The sequence below is a fragment of the Macaca fascicularis genome, chromosome 16, assembly GCF_037993035.2.
Source record: "Macaca fascicularis isolate 582-1 chromosome 16, T2T-MFA8v1.1".
In the NCBI taxonomy this organism is placed as follows: Eukaryota; Metazoa; Chordata; class Mammalia; order Primates; family Cercopithecidae; genus Macaca; species Macaca fascicularis.
This window is the reverse complement of record NC_088390.1, coordinates 86,108,486-86,114,287: the sequence shown is the minus strand read 5'-3', so window position 1 is coordinate 86,114,287 and position 5,802 is coordinate 86,108,486. Positions and strand designations below refer to the sequence as shown.

The following is a 5,802-nucleotide window of genomic DNA, read 5'->3' as shown; positions in this document are numbered from 1 at the left end:
GTGATGGGGGAGGAAGGGCGGTGATGAGGGAGGGAGGTTGTAATGTACCACCTGCCCCCAGATGGCCAGGGTGACCCTCCCCAGTGACCCTGAGCTTCGCAGGCATGTAGGGGAGCCTCGGAGGGCGCATCCGTTTGCTGTTTCTGCTGTTACACATGACCACAAACTCAGTGGTTTAAAACAATGTAAATTTATTTTTTCCTCATTTTTCCCCCATATAAGACAGGTAAAGTGCCACTGTTCTAAAGACGTTTCCCATCCCACATAAGAGTGTGAAAACCCCCTCATCACACATATCAGCCACAAAATGATCAAAACAATGCCAATTTATAATTTTAGATTTCTGGGGATCAGAAGTCCCATGGGGCCGCACTGGACTGAAGCCACGGTGTCATCAGGGCTGGCTTCCTTTTGGAGGCTGGGCGCAGATCCGTCTCCTGGCCTTTCCCAACTTCTGAAGGCCACCGTGTTCTGGGCCTCAGTCCCAGGCTGGGGCGTCACCGCACCCTCTGCTTTCACACCACATCTGCTCTGACCTCCGCTTCTCTCTCACAGGGGCCCTTGTGATGCCATTGGGTTCACCTGCATAATCCCGGGGAGTCTCCCATCGCAGGACCCTCGCTCACACTGGCAATGTCCCTTTTGCCATGAAAAGTAGCCCATTCACAGTCCCGGGATTAGGATGTGCGGGGCACCATTCTGCCCACTGCGGAGGGTGTGCTGGATCGACCAGACCTCAGAGGGGCTCTCCAATTGAGCTCATTCCCAGCACAAAGTCCAGGAGGGATGGTGTGAGGTTGTCCCGGATGCTGGAGCTCAGTGGTGGCTGGCCAGGGACTCTGCTCAGGCCCCCAGCCCCAATGTGGGGGGCCCATGGCTGTGGGCGCAGGAGCCACAAGGGAGAAGTTATGGCCCCATAGACTTTCCTTCCCCAAACTCAGATCCCCTGAAACAGAGAGGTGAGGCTGGGGGCGAAGGGCGAGCAACTTCTGCAGTAAGATTTCCATGATGCCTGATCATGTCAGTAAGAGAAAGGCTATGTCTTTCTTTATTTTTGTTTCTTTATTTTTTGAAACAGAGTCTTGCTCTGTCACCCAGGCTGGAGTGCAGTGGCTTGATCATAGCTCACTGCAGCCTCAACCTCCCAGCCTCAGGCAATCCTCTCTCCCAGGCCTCCCAAGTAGCTGGGACTACAGGCACGTGTCTTGGGAGGCAAATTTTTGTACTTTTTTTAGAGATGAGGGTCTCACCATGTGCCCAGGCTGGTCTCGAACTCCTGGCCTCCAGCAGTCCTCCTGCCTTGATATCCCAAAGTGCTGGGATTACAGGCACGAGCCACCGTGCCTGGTCTCTTTTCAAAAAAAAATTTTTTTTTGAGTCGGAGTTTCACTGTTGTTGCCCAGGCTGGAGTGCAATGGTGCGATCTTGGCTCACTGCACACTCCACCTTCTGGGTTCAAGTGATTCTGCTTCAGCCTCCTGAGAAGCTGGGATTATAGGCTCCTGCCACCATGCCCGACTAATTTTGCTTTTATTTTTATTTTTAGTAGAGATGTGGTTTTACCATTTGGCCAGGCTGATCTTGAACTCCTGACCTCAGGTGATCTACTCGCCTCGGCCTCCCAAAGTGCTGTGATTATAGGCGTGAGCCACCATGCCTGGCCTCAAAATTTTTTAATGTAAGTTTTCAAATAAACTCACACATGTGGATCAGTGATTAGCACACTTGCTTTATCGACAATCGCCGCAGTTTCATGGATTGCTGTTGTCTTTCCTTTGCTTTTCCCCTTTGGCTGAAGCATTTTCCATCGTGTAGCAAATATTCTGAAATTTTGTTCCTATGAAGTTCAGGATGCAAGGCACCAGGTACGGGAAACTCTGCATCACACTTGTGGCTCCCTTAGGGCAATGTTCAAATTAACAGTCATTCCTTGGCACCCACTCAGGCCCTGTCCGGAATCATATTCCTCTAATGGTTTGCTTACCTCCATCAGATGAAACACACAGGTTCCTAACAGGGCCCACAGTCTAAGTTTTGTGGTGGTGCCTCCGGAACCTCTCTTACTCTAGATCAGGCACCACCCCCAACCCGCATTGCTCCTCCCACCACTTGTGATTTGTTGCAGAAACCAGATCAGCTGTCCTGCAGATGTGTTGCCTATCGGGCAGCTGTTTGCCTCCCTGTGGTGTCACCTCGCCCCGTGTCTCCTGCAAATGGAAGCTGTGTTGCAGAAACACCCTTAGATTCAGGCTCATCTTTCTTTGCCAGAAGCCTTGGTGGGCAGAGCTGTGAGAGCCACACAGAAGCACCTATAATGCTAAGTGCACCCAGTGGGTCCAGGTGGCCACAGCCCAAACCCATGCTGTAATGCCCTTGTTTTGTCATTACTGATCTCATCCATGACCCTTGTGAGAAATAATTATGTCATGAGAGGTGGCCAAATCGCGATTTCTCTCATGATCTCATCTCTTCACAATGAGTAGCTCAAATTTTTCTGTTAAAAACAACAACAAAAAAGACTGGGCACGGTGGCTCACGCCTGTAATCCCAGAGCTTTTGTGGGCCAAGGTGGGAGAGGCTAGGAGCTTGAATCCAGCCTGGGCAACATGGCAAGACCCCATCGCTACAAAAAAATAAAAAATTAGCCAGGTGTGGTGGTGTGCGCCTGTAGTCTCAGCTACTCAGGGGCTGAGGCAGAAGGATTCCTTAAGCCCAAGAGGTTAAGTCTGCAGTGAGCTGTGAGTACATCACTGCACTTCAGCCTGGGTGATGGAGCTAGACCCTGTCTCTTAAATAAAACAACCAAACAGGCCGGGTGTGGTGGCTCACACCTGTAATCCCAGCACTTTGGGAGGCTGAGGTGGGTAGATCACCTGAGGTCAGGAGTTTGAGACCAGCCTGGCCAACATGGTGAAATCCTGTCTCTACTAAAAATACAAAAAATTAGCAGGGCCTGGTGGCGGGTGCCTGTAATCTCAGCTACTCAGGAGTCTGAGGCAGGAGAATCACTTGAACCCGGGAGGCAGAGGTTGTAGTGAGCCAAGGTTGTGCCATTGCACTCCAGCCTGGGCGACAGAGCAAGACTCCATCTCAAAAAAAGAAAAAGAAACCAACCAAACAAAAACCAAAAAAACAAAACAAAACAAAACAAAAAACCTTGCTGTTGTCCACTGGAGTTATTGAGTTATTCTGAAATATAGTTTAAGAGGGAAATTCTTAATTTTTTTCTTTTAATTGATAATGTTCAGAATAGAGAGTTGGAGCCTTTTTTTTCCGGTAGATTACCAATGGGTTTTGGTTTGGTTTTGCTCTTTAAATCTATTTATAGCTTTTGTGTATTCACTGTGTATTCGGCAATTATACACAATGAATACACAAAAAATTACACAACCAATACACAAAAGGTATAAATAGATTTAAAAAGCGAGATACCAAGGCTTGATGTTAGGCTCGATTTGTCCCCTCTTTGGCCAGGGATTTCTATTTTTTTCCCCTCAAAAGTGGTAGGCCAGGGTGCCGTCCCGTCGGTGGTGAGAGGAAGGGTTAGTTGCCCTGGACAGTGGGTGAATGTCAGAATGCCAGTGTCGGGGAGGTGAGGGGCTTGTGGGTGAATGCCCGGGTGCCAGTGTCAGGGAGGGGAGGGGCTTGTTGAAGAGAAACCCTTTGTTCAGGGGCATTGATTTCCCTGCCTTGTTTGAAGTTCCTGGATTGGGGTCTCTGAAAACCAGCAACATCTGATTAGAAGACAGGGGCTTCCTTCTTTCTTTCTTTTTTTTTAAGTGGAGTTTCACTCTGTCGCCCAGGCTGGAGTGCAATGGCATGATCTTGGCTCACTGCAACTTCTGCCTCCTGGGTTCAAGCGATTCTCCTGCCTCAGCCTCCCGAGTACCTGGGATTACAGGCATGCACCACCACGCCTGGCTAAGTTTTGTATTTTTAGTAGAGATGGGGTTTCTTCTCTATGTTGGTCAGGCTGGTCTCGAACTCCCAACCTCAGGTGATCTGCCGCCTCGGCCTCCCACAGTGTTAGGATTACAGGCGTGTGCTACCGCGCCCGGCCTTTTCTTATCTTTTTTTTCTTTAGAGACAGGGTCTCTCTCTGTCACCCTGGCTGGAGTGCAGTGGTACGCAGCCTCAATCTCCCAGGTTCAAGCGATTCTCCCATCTAGCGTCCTGAGTATCCGGGACCACCACGCCTCACTAATTTTTTTTTTTTTTTTTGGTAGAGACGGGGTCTCGCCAGACCCAGGTCTGGCAGGTGTTTCTGATAGTCACAAAGTCCCTGCTGCTGGGGAAAGGGAAAGAAATCCCCAGCTAAGACCCAATTAAGAGGATCCCAGAACCAAGAACCAATTGACTGTTTGACTTTGGTAATCTCCAATATGTCCACGAGGTGGTGCTGTCCAGCCACGAATCTCCCAGCTTCGATCTCGGGCTTCTGCCGAGGGCACCTCCAGGGCTGGGGTCTCATCGTGGTTATCCCCGCTTTATTCCAACATCCACCCCAGGCCTGGGGGAGCCCAGGGAGGACCGAGTCTCCTGGGCCCCGCGGGGCGTGCGGAGGTGAGTTTGGTGGTGCTGTCCCGACCTGGACAAGCAGGCTGAGCGCCCGGCTGGCTTCCGCAGGTCCCCCTCCTCCGGGTCCTTCTCTGTCCTGTTGATTTGGGTGTTTTAATGCAGGAAAGTAGGACACTGGTTGTCACCTGCCTGTTCCTACAAGGAAAATGCATGTTTGTGTGGTTATCCGTGGCCACCCCCATCAGGGCCTGTGGGCTGGCCCAGTGCAGTGGGGGTGGGGAGGGACCCATGGGCTCCAGGATCTGTGGGGAGGGTCAGCAGGAGGGCGTCCGCCGTCCTCGGTCAATGGAAGCTGCTCTTCCTGCGGGCCCCTCGGGAGGGCCGTGATGGGGGTGGGGTGAACTCTGGGTCCTGATTGGCCCTCTGTCCTTGGGTCTTGGCTGGTCCTAAGAGGGAACGGGGAGCACAGCTGGGGTCACAGCCTCAGCCGGGGCTCCTGTCCTCCAGCCCTTCAGCATCCTCCCTGTGGGCGCTCGCCTGGGGGCTGTTCAGGGCACGTGGCGAGTAGGGGGCAGTGGGACCAGAGAGAGGGGGTGGACGTGCCTAGGGTGTGCCCTCTTGGTCTGCCGTGGGAACCCGCCCAGGCACACCTGAGGGCTGCCCCTCCCCAGCAGAGAGCAGGCTGAACCCCAACCTTGCCCTCGCCTAACAGCCGGGTTTGAGGGGAGTGTAATTTATAATGAACCCCACTCCTCCCCCAACACCTGCCACAGAGAGGAGCCAGCCCTTCTCCTGACACTAAAGTCACGCTCCTGACCCCGCAGGCTACAGGGTGAGGAGGACCCTGAGGGGCAGCGGTGTGGGGCATTTCATAAGCCAGGGAGAGCCACCCGTGTGCACCCTCAGGACTCAAGGTGGAGTGAGGGGCGGGGGCCGCCTGCGTCCTCCACCTGTCATTCCACCTCTGGGGGTGCACTTGCAGACTTGCCCCAGCCCTGGACCCACAGGCTGCGTTGCTGTCTGCCCAGGGCCTGGTGATTGCTGTGCCCAAGGTGGGTCCCACAGGCAGGCCCTGCCCTCCCATCGCTGGCTTCTGAGCAGGGGCTTTGGGGCTGCTGGACCATGGAGGCAGAGCTGGGCCTTCTGGTCCCTATGTCTTGGGGACCTGGCGTCCTGAGGGCCAGCGTCCCCCCAGCCTGCACTGGGACCCTCCATGGAAGCAACTCCTCTTTCATCTCAGGCTCTGGGGGTCCCAGGGCCAGGGAAGGGGCTGCACAGCACTTC

General features: G+C 53.3%; 1 pseudogene; it reads right to left on the bottom strand.

The window, feature by feature from the left end:
* Positions 1-216: 216 nt before the first annotated feature.
* LOC123569657 (small nucleolar RNA U13) lies at positions 217-312 on the bottom strand (annotated as a pseudogene).
* Positions 313-5,802: the final 5,490 nt, after the last annotated feature.